Genomic DNA, 16,138 nt, shown 5'->3' with positions numbered 1-16,138 from the left:
GACTCATAGTTTTGTGGGTTCTACAAGCATGGTGCCAGAATATGCTGGCTTCTGGTGAGACCTCAGGAAGCTTACAATCATGACAGAAGTTGAAGTGGGGCTGGCACATCACATGGTGGGAGAGGGAGCAAGAGAGGGAAGTGGGAGGTGCCAGGCTCTTTTAAACAACCAGCTCTCCTGTGACCTCATAACTGTGAGGAAGTCATCAAGTCATTCACGAGGAATCTGCCCCCATGGCCCAAATACCTCCCACTCGGCCCCACTTTCAACATTGGGGATTACATTTCAACATGAGATTTGAAGGGGACAAATATACACACCACATTAACATTCAAACCAATCATTAAGCAACAATTACTGATTTGATCAGGGGAATACAAATACTATAAAGTCTAAAAGAAGAAAGACATAATAATGGAATCATAGTAAGTCAGGATAAAATTCCCAGAAGAAAAATTATATAGAGAGGTCTGGGAAACATGGGAATTCCAGTCATGATGCCAATAGTATTCATTTGGAAAAAGCTGGTTCTAGGCCCAGAGGGACTCTTTAAAACTTCAAGAAAATTATTTTCAAATTATATAAACTGTTGTATAGGATAAAAATAAAGCACATTTTGCAATGTTTTTATCAAGGTAGAGAAATTCTGATAACAAATCTTGCCAAGAACTGAACAGAAAAGAGGAAACCATTGATTGATACCACTTGAATTCAGCAGTATTTACTCATTTTAATCCACCCTCTGCAATTAAAGTTTATCTCAGAAATGAAAAGATGTCTTCAAATCTATTAGTATCATTCATTTTATCTATAGAAAAAAAAGAAACAGTATCTCACTGAAGTGAATGAATCATTAAGCAATATTTAGCCTCCATTCTTGATTATAACTTATAGCAAAATGGATATAGAATATCTCAAACCAAAAAACAGCATCCTATTTTACAGTGAAGTAGTGAAAGTATTTCTTTAAATGAAGGAGAAAGCAAGCACACACACCTTGTTATTTAATTTTAAATTTATTCAATTCATTTTCAAATTTATTTTTTCAGAAAAAGCCAGCCAATGCAATTAGATAAGAATGCAAAATATGGTATGTAAATATTGAGAACAGAGAGATGAAATTATTATTTGTAGATGATGTGACTATGGACCTGTGAAATAAAAACGATGCAGCTGAACAGCTATGTGGAATAATAAAAAGACACTTCAGCTGGCAAGAATATAAATACAAAAAGTGATAACTTTCTCCCATAATTACAGTAATTCTTTAAAAAAATTAATTTCTTTAGAGATAAGGTCTTGCTTTGTTATCCAGGTTGGAGGGCAGTGGTGTGATCACAGCTCACTGCAGGTTCTAAATTGTGGGCTCAAGGAATCCTCCTTCCTCTGCCTCCCAAGTAGCTGGGACTATAGGTGCACACCACTGTGCCCTGTTAATATCATTACAATAATTCTTAAAAAATAGTATAAAACCCTGTAGTCAGGAGTATGTTCGGAAAGTAAAGTACTAGACTGATAATAAGATATGAAAACTGTAATGAATAATATGATAAAAAGGCCAGCATGAATAAAAAGATTTCAGTGTCCTGGATGGGAAGACCAGTAATGGCAAAACATTAACTTTTTTCAAGTAAAAAAACAAATTTCATAAAATTTTAGTAAAACTGTCAATCAGAATTTGGAATCTAACATTATTCTAAATCATCCAATTGTAAGACTAAATACTCCAGAATGCAAAGGAAATCTTGAAAATATACATGAGGAAAAATTTGCTTTAACAGATATCAGAATATACCACAGGGATGAAAACAGCATGACAATGGTACAAAAATATTCAGATTATTGCAATCAAATATGAGAAGAAAATATAGGTGTGTGATGGGCAATACTGAGTGTCAACTTGATGGGATTGAAAGATACAAAGTATTGATCCTGGATGTGTCTGTGAGTGTGTTGCCAAAGGAGATTAACATTTGAGTCAGTGGGCTGGGAAAGGCAGACCCACCGTTAATTGGGGTGGGTACCATCTAATCATCTGCCAATGCAGCTAGAATAAAAGCAGGCAGAAAAATGTGAAAAGAGAGACTGGCCTAGCCTCCCAGCCTACATCTTTCTCCTGTGAGGGATACTTCCTGCCCTCGAACATTGGACTCCAGGTTCTCAGTTTTGGAACTTGGAGTGGCTCTCCTTGCTCCTCAGTCTACAGATGGCCTATTGTGGGACTCTGTGATCATGAGAGTTAATACTTAATAAACTCTCCTTTATGAATGTGTGTGTATATATATATGTATTCCATTAGTTGCGTCTCTCTAGAGAACTCTGACTAATACAGATTTTGGTACCACAAGTGGTTCTAGAGGAACAGAATATTAAGGATGGAGTTCTTTTGTTGGTTTTGGGTTTCTGGATTTGGTTGCTTAATATAAGTAGTCCCCAAATGCTAATACTTCTAATAGTATGGAGAACACTGATAGTCCTTGGCATGAACTGTTCAGAGAGTTATGCAAAATAGATGCATTTGACACTCCTGATTCATCACTNATCTTTCTCCTGTGAGGGATACTTCCTGCCCTCGAACATTGGACTCCAGGTTCTCAGTTTTGGAACTTGGAGTGGCTCTCCTTGCTCCTCAGTCTACAGATGGCCTATTGTGGGACCCTGTGATCATGAGAGTTAATACTTAATAAACTCTCCTTTATGAATGTGTGTGTGTATATATATGTATTCCATTAGTTGCGTCTCTCTAGAGAACTCTGACTAATACAGATTTTGGTACCACAAGTGGTTCTAGAGGAACAGAATATTAAGGATGGAGTTCTTTTGTTGGTTTTGGGTTTCTGGATTTGGTTGCTTAATATAAGTAGTCCCCAAATGCTAATACTTCTAATAGTATGGAGAACACTGATAGTCCTTGGCATGAACTGTTCAGAGAGTTATGCAAAATAGATGCATTTGACACTCCTGATTCATCACTCATGAGAGGCAAGGAGTTTAGTGACTCTATACATAATACCTTTGACCATATGCAGAGAACCAACGAACATAATGAAGCTGGTTGGTTTTCCTAAGTTCAGTGGACAAATTGATGACAGAAAATGATGAACTCAGGAATTCTATCCTCTGGCTTCAGAAGCAGATACTAAGCCTCAAATCTGCTAAGATTGCCCCTGAGTGAGAGTCTTATCTCCTATAAGGAAAGAACTGAAACTGTGGAAAAACAGACACAAGCTCTTATCATGCGAGTGGCTAACCTGCAACAAAAGGTTCATGCACCGCCTCACCAGGTGTCTACTGTTAAAGTTAGGGCATTGATTGGAAAAGAATGGGACCCTGTAACTTGCAATGCAGATGTGTGGGAGGACCCCGATGAAGCTGGGGACACTGAGTTTGTAAACTCTGATGAACTCTTTTTGCCAGAAGGACCAGCTTCCCCATCTCCAGTACTGGCAGCATCCCCTCCCTGAACCATGCTGCCATCAGCCTTTACAACTTGGTCTGAGGAGGTAAACCCTGTGCTGCCTGAGGCAACAATGATGGCCTTCCCTGAGGCAGTTTCCAGGCAAGATAATGTTGATTCTCCTCAGGAGCCACCCACAGCACCCCTGTTTGCTTCTAGACCTATAACTAGGCTAAAGTCCTGGTGGGCCCCTAGAGGTGAGGATGAGAGTGTGATGCATGAGGAGGTGTGCTACACTCAAAAAGAACTGTTTGAGTTTTCTAATTTATATGAACAGAAATCTGGAGAACAGTCATGGGAATAGATATTAAGGATCTGGGATAATGGTGGAAGGAAAATATAGTTGAATCAGACTGAATTTATTGATTTGGGCCCACTAAGTAGGGACTCTGCATTTAATGTTGCAGCTTGGGGAGTTAAAAAAAAAGGTTCTAATAGTTTATTTGCTTGGTTAGCTGAAATATGGATTAAATTATGGCTCACTGTGAGGGAGCTGGAAATGCCTGATCTCCCTTGGTTTAATGTAGAGGAAGGGATCCAAAGGCTTAGGGAGATTGGGATGGTGGAGTGGATTAGCCACTTTAGACCTACTCATCCCAATGCCTTGCAAAATAGATTTGTGAGGGCAGAACGTGTATCTTTGAAGAGCCCTGTAATTGCTCTTCTCTGTATGTTAGATCTAACAATGGGAACCACAGTCACTCAACTATATAATTTAAATACAATGGGAATAATTGGATCTTGAGGTGGCAGGGGCCAAGTGGCGGCACTTAGCCATCAAAGGCAAGGTGGGCACAGCTACCATAATGGACAGCAGAGGCAAAGTGGCAATCAGAATAATCAGAATAGTCTGACTCATGTATAACTCTGGCATTGGCTAATTAATCATGGTGTTCTTAGAACTGAAATCAATAAGAAGTCTACTGCAATCCTACTTAATTTATATAAGCAGAAAACTTCTAGGTTGAATGGACAAAAAACTAATTCAAATTATAATGACAGAGAATCACAGACCCTCAATCAATTTCCAGACTTGAGCTAGAACCCCTTGAATGAAGGGGAGGTCAGGTCCCCTTGAGGAAGGACCCCACTACGTTGCCCACAATTTGTGCATTTAATCTTTCTCCCATCCTTCCCCAAGGAGATCTCTGGCCTTTTACCAGGGCATCTGTGCTTTGGGGAAAGGAAAATTATCAGATATTTTGGGGACTACTGGACACTGACTCTGAGCAGTCATTGATCCCGGGGAACCCAAAACATCACTGGGGTCCTCGAGTTAAAGTAGGGGCTTATGGGGGTGAATTAATTAATGGAGTTTTAGCTCAGGTCTGACTTACAGTGGGTCCAGTGTGTCCCTGGATTCTTCCTGTGGTCATTTCCCCAGTGCCAGAATGCATAATTGGCATAGACATACTTAGCAGCTGTCAGAACCACCACATTGGCTCCCTGACTGGTAGGGTGAGGTCTATTATGGTGAGAAAGGCCAAAAGGAAGCCATTAGAGCTGCCTCTACCTAGAAAAATAGTAAATCAAAAACAATATTGCATCCCTGGAGGGATTATGGAGATTAGTGCCACCATCAAGGACTTGAAAGATACAAGGATGATGATTCCCACCACATCCCCATTCAACTGTCCCATTTGGCCTGTGTAGAAGATAGATGGATCTTGAAGAATGACCGTGGATTATTGTAAGGTTAACCAAGTTGTGACTCCAATTGCAGCTGCTGTACCAGAAGTGGTTTCATTGCTTGAGCAAATTAACACATCTCCTGGTACCTAATGTGCAGCCATTGACTTGGCAAATGGCTTTTTCTGCATTCCTGTCCAGAAGGCCCACCAGAAGCAATTTGCCTTCAGCTGGCAAGGCCAGCAATATGCCTTTACTGCCCTACCTCAGGGGTATATTAACTCTCTGGCTTTGTGTCATAATCTTTTTCGGAGAGGACTTGATTGCTTTTCGCTTCCACAAAATATCATGCTGGTCCATTACGTTGATGACATTATGCTGATTGGATCCAGTGAGCAAGAAGTAGCAAACACACCGGACTTATTGGTGAGACATTAGTGTGTCAGAGGATGGGAAATAAATCCAACTAAAATTCAGGGGCCTTCTACCTCAGTAAAATTTCTAGGCATCCAGTGGTGTGGGGACCGTTGAGATATTCCTTCTAAGGTGAAGGATAAGTTGCTGCATTTGGCCCCTCTTACAACCAAGAAAGAGGCACAATGCCTGGTGGGCCTATTTGGATTTTGGAGGCAGCACATTCCTCATCTGGGTGTGTTGCACCAGCCCATTTATCAAGTGACCTGAAACGTTGCCAGTTTTGAGTGGGGTCCAGAGCAGGAGAAGGCTCTGCAACAGGTCCAGGCTGCTGCGCAAGCTGCTCTGCCACTTGGGCCATATGATCCAATGGTGCTTGAGGTGTCAGTGGCAGATAGGGATGTTGTTTAGAGCCTTTGGCAGGCTTCCATAGGTGAATCACAGCTTAGGCCTCTAGGATTTTGCAGCAAGGCCCTGCCGTCTTCTGCAGATAACTGCTCTCCTTTTGAGAGACAGCTCTTGGCCTGTTACTGGGCTTTAGTGGAAACTGAATGTTTGACTATGGGTCATCAAGTCACCATGCGACCTAAACTGCCTATCATGAACTGGGTGCTTTCTGACCCATCTAGCCATAAAGTGGGTCATGCACAGTAGCATTCCATCACCAAATGGAGGTGGTATATATGTGATCAGGCTCCAGCAAGTCCCGAAGGCACAAGTAAGCTACATGATGAAATGGCTCAGATGCCCATGGTCTCCACTCCTGCCACCCTGCCTTCTCTCCCCTAGCCTGCACCAATGGCCTCAATGGTAGTTCTGTATGATCAGTCGACAGAGGAAGAGAAGGCTAGGGCCTGGTTCACAGATGGTTCTGCACGATAGGCAGGCACCACCCAAAAGTGGACAGCTGCAACACTACAGCCCCTTTCTAGGACATCCCTGAAGGGCAGTGGGGAAGGGAAATCTTTCCAGTGGGCAGAATTTCATGCGGTGCACCTGCTTATGCACTTTGTATGAAAGGAGAAAGGGCCAGATGAGCGATTATATATTGATTCATGGGCTGTAGCCAATGGTTTGGCTGGGTGGTCAGGGACTTGGAAGAAGCATGATTGGAAAATTGGTGACAAAGAAATCTGGGGAAGAGGTATGTGGATGGATCTCTCTGAGAGGTCAAAAATTCTGAAGATATTTGTATCCCATGTGAGTGCTCACAAGTGGGTGACCTCAGCAGGGGAGGATTTTAATAATCACGTGGATAGGATGAACCATTCTGTGGACACCACTCAACCTCTTTCCCCAGCCACCCCTGGCATCCCCCAGTGGGCCCATGAACAAAGTGGCCATGGTAGCAGGGATGGAGATTACACATGGGCTCAGCAAAATGGACATCCACTCACCAAAGCTGACCTGGTTATGGCCACTTCTGAGTGTTCAGTTTGCCTGCAGCAGAGACCAACACTGAGCCCTTGGTATGGCACCATTCCTCAGGGTGATCAGCCAGCTACCTTGTGGTAGGTTGATTATATTGGACCTCCTCCGTCATGGAAACGGCAGATACTTGTCCTCACTGGAATAGATACTTACTCTGGATATGAGTTTGCGTATCCTGCATGCAATGCTTCTGCCAAGACTACCATCTGTGGACTCACGGAATGCCTTATCCATGGTGATGGTATTCCACACAGCATTGCCTCTGACCGAGGCACTGACTTTGTAGCTAAAGAAGTGCAGCAGTAGGCTCATGCTCATGGAATTCACTGGTCTTACCATGTTCCCCATCATCCTGAAGCAGCTGGATTGATAGAACAGTGGAATATCATTTTGAAGTCACAATTACAATGCCAACTAGGTAATGATACTTTTCAGGGCTGGGACAAAGTTCTCCAGAAGGCCACGTATGCTCTGAATCAGTGTCCAATATATGGTACTGTTTCTCCCATAGCCAGGATTCAGAGGTCCAGAAATCAAGGGGTAGAAGTGGAAGTGGCACCACTCACCATCACCCCTAGTGATCCACTAGCAAATTTTTGCTTCCTGTTCCCACAGCATTACATTCTGCTGGCCTAGACATCTTAGTTCCAGAGGGATGAACATTGCTACCAGGAGACACAACAACGATTCCATTAAACTGGAAGATAAGATTACCACCTGGATGCTTTGGGTTCCTCCTACCTCTAAGTCAACAGGCTAAGAAGGGAGTTACAGTATTGGTTGGGGTGATCAACCCAACTATCAAGATGAAATCAGTCTACTACTCCACAACAGAGATAAGGAAGGGTATGCATTGAATACAGGAGATCCATTAGGGCATCTCTTAGTATTACCATGCCCTGTGATTAAGGTCAATGGGGAACTACAACATCCCAATCCAGCAGGACTACAAATGACCCAGACTCCTCAGGAATGAAGGTTTGGGTCACTCCACCAGGAAAAAAACCATGACATGCTGAGATGCTTGCTGAAGGCAAAGGGAATACAGAATGGGTAGAAGAAGAAGGTAGTCATCAATACCAGCTACGACCGCGTGACCCAGTGCAGAAGTGAGGACTGTAATTGTCAGGAGTATTTTTTCCTTCTTTTGTTAAAAATATGTTTGTGCATATATACACTTGGACTAGGAAAATATTTTATTTCTTTTCTTCTTTATTATGTGATACAAAATTTATTGAGTTCACATCAACATTTAAGTGTTGTTAACTTTATGTAATAATATCTTGGTTGGGGATTGGTATGTTTCTGATTGTACAAAGCATAGCTGTATTATGTTAGGTGCAATTATGACCTTATTATTGTCTTTATTTGAAGATTATGTATGATCTCAGGAGATGTGTATGGGTTCAAGTTGACAAGGAGTGGACTTGTGATAGTTAATACTGAGTGTCAACTTGATTGGATTGAAGGATACAAAGTATTGATCCTGGGTGTATCTGTGAGAGTGTTGCCAAAGGAGATTAACATTTGAGTCAGTGGGCTGGGAGAGGCAGACCCATCCACAATCTGCGTGGGCACCATCTAATCAACTGCCAGTGCAGCTAGAATAAAAGCAGGCAGAAAATTGTGAAAAGAGAGACTAGCCTAGCCTCCCAGCCTACATCTTTCTCCCGTACTTGCTTCCTCCCCTTGAACACCAGACTCCAAGTTCTTCAGTTTTGAAACTCAGACTGGCTCTCCTTGCTCCTCAGCCTGCAGACAGCCTATTGTGGGACCTTATAATTGTGTGAGTCAATACTTAGTAAACTCCCCTTTATAGATATACACACATACATATTTTATATATATATTTATTTATTTATTTATTTATTTTTTAGATAGAGTCTCGATCTGTCGCCCAGGCTGGAGTGCAGTGGCACGATCTCAGCTCACTGCAGGCTCCACCTCCCGAGTTCATGCCATTCTCCTGCCTCAGCCTCCCTAGTAGCTGGGACTTCAGGCGCCCTCCACCACTCCTGGCTAAATTTTTTGTATTTTTAGTAGAGATGGGGTTTCACTGTTAGCCAGGATAGTCTTGATCTCCTGACCTTGTGATCCACCCACTTCGGCCTCCCGAAGTGCTGTGATTATATATGTATTCCATTAGTTCTGTCCCTCTGGAGAACCCTGACTAATACGAGGTGAATATATAATGTTGAAGTGGATGGGAGAACCTACACTGAATTACACTAGAGATGGAAAGTGTAAAGGAAAGTCTAATACATTCTACCATATTATAATACACGAAAATTAAGCAACTCCCGCCCCTAGTTTCTATATTCCAATAACAACTAACAAAGCAAAATTAATTTAAAAAATAGAAGGCAAATCACAAACTTGGAGAACATTCTTGTAATTAAATGACAAAAGTTAACATTCATTATTAAATATAAAACAGCTTTTCTACATCAATAAGAAAAAAATGAACATCCCAACCGACAAAGAAGGTCATGAAGGAGGTCACTAGAGAAAAATACATGCAAAAAACTTCAAACATCAGAAATCAGTTAATTGCAACTTAAAGCATGATACAATTTATCACAAATGGGTGATCTCTCCTAAATGGGTATGAAGGGTATTATTTGGTACAACAGTTTAGAAGGGCCAATAGATGTGTGTATATACACATATAGTAAATACTGTAAAATACTTTTCCTTTTCATCCACTAATTTTATCTATAAGGTTTTTTTCCCTAAGGACAACATTGAATAATGTAGTTTCTTTATACATTTTAAGGATCTTTATTTCTGTATCTGTTCTTTTCTTTAGCTTTTCATATATATATATTTTTTAGTCATAACATCATTACAATTCTAAATGATATTTTTTCCTTCATCATTGCTTCAGGACTGCAAATTCTCATCCATACAGCTCAAAAGTCATGATTTATAATTTCTAAATATATTCAGTGACATTGATTGAATGACAAAACAAATCTAAAGACAATATTAAAAATGTCCCAGGAAGGTTCTAAAGTTCTGTTCTAAAAAATAAAATCTACTAAAAAGTACACCAGCAAGTGACCTGGGTTTTAAGTTGAATTAAAAACAAAGCAAAATTGTAAACAATAAACGATTAGTTGCCACTTCATTTGACAGTAGGACTGGAGTAGGTTTTTGGATTAGAAACATTAAGTGCTGAGATCATGTCTTACCGGTTACAGGTTGATGGGAAGAGGGCATATTCCAGGGAAGGGCCTTAGCAGAGGAGAGGTAGGCAAAAATCAAAACTGGTGCCTCTGACCTGAAGCACCAGGAGTTGCAAGATTTTGTGTGACACCTGTATGTGGGTTTCTCAGGATAGAACTTCAGAGATGGATATTGTGGCCTGTTGAAAGCAACAATGCTATGATATGCAAGAGTGTTATGTCCCTGTCAGTGTAATATTAATTTATTGGAAGTAAACAGCCATTATCAAGACTCATAAAAGGAATAATTAATGGTATTGTTAGCTTTTTAAAAAAATTAGAAAATAAATGGCCACTTTGGTTTCGAAATGCTAATTAAGTACCATGGGATCATTTCCAGTTAGTCAAGTTTATTCCTCCCAAAGCTAGTTTTGCAAATACAGGGCAGAACCTCAGTCAACATTGCTCACATGTAGATCTATTCAACCTATATGAAAAGAAAAAGGAAGACCCTTAATTGAAGAGACTCCCTTCAGGACCTACTCAGGCCGGGCTCTTGCTGGTCATCACAGCACAAGGTGCATGTAAATCCCCTGGGAGCCCGATTCCTCAGAAGATTTTTGAGGAACACATTCCATACTGAGAAACAGTTGACAAGATGATTTATTAATATAAGCTGGGGACAGGAGGGAAACAAAAAATAAAAATAAAATAGCAGCTTGAAAAGGAGAAATTAGCCTTTGGAATCTGTTTTGATATTTAGAAATCAGGACATCATTTTCCTTTCATCGGCGGTCCCATTGCAATTTTCCTTCCCTGTCTGGTCAATTTGGAAAAGACTGACATGAGGAGGCTTTCTGTCATGGGATTTGAAGCTGCATGCCTTTAAAAGCTTCCCAGCCCTGCACAACCTCTAGATCCTTGCTAGTTGGCTTGAATTCTTCTATGTTTGCAATTTGCACACATATATTTTAAAAGGAAAATAATCCTTGGCATAAGGAGGTGGTCTCTCTTTTCCTCTCTTCCCAGTGGTTTCTCTTAAACTGCACCCTCAGCCAGCCCTGTTCACCTCTTCCCACAGAGGCAAACAAAGGAAACATTACTGCTCCTCCTGGAGCCAGAGATCGCCAGCAAGTGGGAGGGCCGGTGCTGCCACCTCAGTAGGCACATCTGTCACTCAAGAAATGTCACCCTGCCTTGACCAATCCATTGTACAGTTGGAATGGGGAAAGCGCTTATTTGGAAAGGTGCAGAGATGAACAGCTGTTGACATCTGGGCCAGTCTGGGAAGGGGGTGCAGGCTTGTGCAGCACATCTGCTTTCAAGAGAATGTTCACTTATGGTAGGAAAGCTTCTATTATAAATAGGTTCTTACACACAAACACAAATATACACCTCCACCCCCAAAACAAACCACTCTACTCAATCCCCTCTCTTACCTGTTTTTGGACGATTTCCTTCCAAACTCATGTATTTTAAGAATCGTAGCTTTTGTGTGAACCTATCCGCTAGTGCCAATGCCTCACTATTCACCATTGAAGGAAGCTGAAATAAACAGCCTTGTCCCCAGCCCCCTCTGGCTCAGTAAAACCAATTACCAACTGAGCACAAAAGTGCCCAGTGAAAAACAAATAAACAAACACAAAACCTCAAACCGTGGAGCAGTCACATTTTAGGGGAGGCGACAGAAGCTTTTATTTGCAAAGGCCCAGAGCTGAAGAGATTTTTGAAATTAGCAAAGGCTCACCGCTGCCTGGGAACATAGAGGATACCAAGAGCCCCTGGGACACCCGGCCACTTCCCTCACTTCATGGCGAAAGGAAAAAGCCGCTTTAATTGCCGAAGTTTATTTTTTCACAGCAGTCTTTAGAGGAAGACCCTTGGCAATCCGCACTTTGAAGATTTATACATGGCACTTACCAACTCTACTTTTATATATTTGAAATAAAAATAGCTCAGCAGTAATTTGCTTCTTTTTTTTTTTTACCCTTATTTTAAAACTCATTCCTCTCCTACCTTTGAAGTGTAGAGAACTCTCTCAGTCACCAGCCTTTTTGGATGGCAGAATGTTAATGATAAGAATTTATTTTCTGTGCTAACAAATGTTTTCCTTGGAGATTTTTTTTTTATCATTTTAGATGGAACTTTTATAAAAGATATAAATTAAATCAGATTGTTGAGAAATTTCGCTGGGGAACAACGCCTTCATTTATAAGATTCTCCGGATCTCTGATATGCTCAAAGAGGTTACAGTTTCTCCAGAGAGAAGAAAATACTCACCACTAAGACATTAAGTCCAAGAGCATTTTCTTCTAAGGAAATTTTATTCCAATGATATGAAAGACCGATAAGGATACTAGTAATAAAGTAAAAATTTGAAAAACCAAAATATCTTATATACCTTCAGGAAAGTCTTCTTTCTGCTCAAAGTTCCTGCAAGTGCTTGCTAAGGATTGTGAAGCATTTCTCTAGAGCTCTGATCAGCAGATTTGATATATGGATTTAGATCAATTTTTTCTTACGGCGAATGTATGTGTTATTCTCCGTCTTCATTTGGTGCTATTTGCTGAGTGGCTGTTACTTGGGGGGCAAAGGTCACCTCGCTCTCTGGCGGTTGAGGCAGCCGAATAATCTTTTACTCCTCATAAGAGGAGTGTGAGATATTAAATCACACTTGACGTACCTGAGGCACAGCAACTTCATCCATATTTTATCTGCTGTAAATTTAATACCACAGCACTTTTTAGGGTGATGTATTTATTAACTGGCTGGGGATGAGCAGTACAGAAATTCAGTTTGTTCAGGAAAATAAAATGAAGACAGTCTGACAAGTTTATGAAGTAAGCACAATAGCTATTTATTACTTTTTAAACACACAGTTTGCTGAAATGTCTTTAGCAGTGTTTGTTCAATAAATGCATAATGCTTCCTAAATCATCTCAGCTTATTTTTTTCTTTGAATTTTAATAAAGCCTTTTTCTCTTAAAGCAATCTGCTTTCCTCCCACTGACGGTGGCTGTTTCCGACAGCTTACCTGGCACTCTTAGGTAAAGAAGCGGAGCTTTGTTCTGTGTGAACCACCCTGTGGCATTGTGGGAAATGGAATCACGTTTAGGCTTGCTGCAAGTCGGCCTCCTGCCCCCGAATCAGCCGATAAACTATTTCAGAGAGACAGGGCTGTCTTCGCCAGAGGACTGCTTCTGTCAATGACCCTGCTCAACTTCTCTTTCTTTCTCTCGCTTTTTCTCTCCTTCTCTCTTTCTCTTTCTATTTTAACATCTCCTGTGTTTCACAGCACTTGTACTCTGAAATCTTTATTTTTAGCTGCAGATAAATTACACTTTGCTTGTATGATCCATGTGCCATCTCTCTTGCTCTTTGGTGACATGAGGATATGTCAGCTATTTATTGAAAAGGGAGAATGAGGTCTGCACCATGTACTTGTGTGGTCATTAAGTCTCATACAACTTTCTTTTCCCTTCCTTTCTTGAAAGATACAACCTTGAGAACCTCACAGCATTTTTGTGATTATAATAGTTGCCTTTTGTACTTATTTGCTGGTCATTTTCATTTGTGATCTTTGGCCTTCTGTCAATTGGATCACCGGCTTGTAGCTGGTGTCTCTAAATAAATCAGGGAGGCTCTACACCTTAATTTGATATTAAGTGTCCTAACTCCACAAAATGGGACCAGAGCAGTGATTCTCCAAGTGTGTTCCAGAACACAGCAGGCAGCACCTGGTAACTGTTGAATACGCAAAGTCTCTGGCCCCACCCCAGACCCACTGACTCAGAACCCTGGGGATGGGCTCAACAGTCTGGGGTTTCACAAGCCCTCTAGGTTTCTGATGCCTGTTCAAGTTTGAGAATCAATGGACTAAAGTCTTGATAAACCACAAACAGGTGATCTATTTGCAGTATTAGCATCTTTTGTAAGCCCCTCCCTGACTTACCCCAGGCTTCCAGGAGGATCCTCAGGGAGTGGAGTGCACAAATTTGCCAGCTTTAGGAGCACTGCTCTGATAAAGTAAACTCAGTGCTGCATACAAATAACGTGTTGGATGACCCAGTGCTGGTAGAACCCTCTCTCGGCATGTCTCATCCAAAGACGACTGCAACTTGCTTTAGGAAGAAAAACGGGCAAGGGTACTAATGTTTTTTTGAGGGAAAGGAAACTGATATCAATAGGACTCTTTCAAAAGGAGTTCTCACAACTTTTAAATTCTGTGGTGATATGCTTACTTGTATGCCTCTGGTCTTCAGAAAACATTTACTGCTCTAAATAAGATCTGAGTATTTTCAGGAAACAACATTTCAGTTCAACTGGGTGTGCACTGGTTCTTTGTCTTTGGCATATTTAAAAATAATATATAAATAGGGAAGGCTTCAAACCTATCTCTTTATTGTCCCTTTTAATATATTAGCTCTTCCTATGCTATTACTGTTCTATACCTGCCTGTTAATATATCCCCTTCCTGAGCACATCATTCTAAGACACATCTTAATTTATTCCTTTATTTATTCTTTTTTTTTTTTTTTTTTTTTTTTTTTTTTTTGAGACAGAGTCTCGCTCTGTCACCTGGGCTGGAGTCCAGTGGCCGGATCTCAGCTCACTGCAAGCTCCGCCTCCCGGGTTTACGCCATTCTCCTGCCTCCGCCTCCCGAGTAGCTGGGACTACAGGCGCCCGCCACCTCGCCCGGCTAGTTTTGTTTTTTTGTATTTTTTAGTAGAGACGGGATTTCACCGTGTTAGCCAGGATGGTCTCGATCTCCTGACCTCGTGATCCGCCCGTCTCGGCCTCCCAAAGTGCTGGGATTGCAGGCTTGAGCCACCGCGCCCGGCCCCTTTATTTATTCTTTTCTCCACCGCATTGGAAGTTCAAATCTTCCGTGTCGCACTACTGCCTCTGACAATGTATCAAACCACATCACTTTTTCAACTTTGGATCTTACCCTCTGCAGAAGTTCATTACGTAATCGATTTCATGTTAAGTAAACAGGGTTTTCTGTAGTTCGGAACATTCACAGAAACTCGGATTCACCACCAGAATCTTAGGGGGCATTTTGGTGTCTGATGCAATTTAGAACTTAAATGGAGACACAATCTGATGTCTGACCTGAATTGTTTAACTACAAAATATGTTCCTATTAGGAAAGTCACATCCCACAAAAGGAAACATACTGTGAGAGAGGACTGGGGAAAAATTAAATGACTTTCCAAAGCCTAAACCTCTGAAATATGTTAGTCCCTTTTACTTCAGGGTAACAACAAAGCATTTTTTTTTTTAACATTCTGAAAGCTTTAAAATGTACACCTATTATAACATCTTTATACTCCTGAACTTCAGCAACTGAGGGAAAAAGAAAAATCTACTTATTAGGTGTATATATGCACGTGTATGTTGTTGAGAAACATGTAATATGTATATAAATATATAATATAGATGCTATAGATGAGATACATTGATGCTGTATAAACATAGTAGTGTTGTTTTTCAAACAACTGACTGTGACTGGATTGTGGCTCTTGGAATCTACTTGGTTGGTCATGATCTGCATTAAAAAAAGACATTAAATAGTCAAACTGAATAGACTAAAATAGGATACAAGAGAAAATAGCAGAACACATTACTGTATATAGTGAGGCTAAATATTATTTTTGGGAAACTTGTTTTAGTATAAGTAAGCATGTATACTGGGTCATGATATAAATACACTGATATAAAGAGTTGAATATTTATAGTTAGTGGCTTTATTACTAGTGTGATTTGCCTGGTATTTTCTTACCTTTAACAACAGCAATCAAACAATAACAACCCCTCCTAAATACATAAAAAATCTACATCCAAATATCGTAAATAAAATAAAAGATATGGCTATGCAGCATTGAAGCATAGAGCTTAGAGCAGTCTTTAAATACCTTGATCCATTCACTCATTTATACATTAAAGAAACTTGAATAAGTTAATAAACTTTCCTGTGCCTTGATTTATTTTTTATTTTTTATTGTTTTTTTTTTTTTTTTTTTTTTTTTTTTTTTT

This window comes from Rhinopithecus bieti, unplaced genomic scaffold (assembly GCF_001698545.2).
Source record: "Rhinopithecus bieti isolate Rb0 unplaced genomic scaffold, ASM169854v2 scaffold_8783, whole genome shotgun sequence".
NCBI classification, from domain to species: domain Eukaryota; kingdom Metazoa; phylum Chordata; class Mammalia; order Primates; family Cercopithecidae; genus Rhinopithecus; species Rhinopithecus bieti.
Note: the sequence above shows the minus strand (reverse complement) of the source record.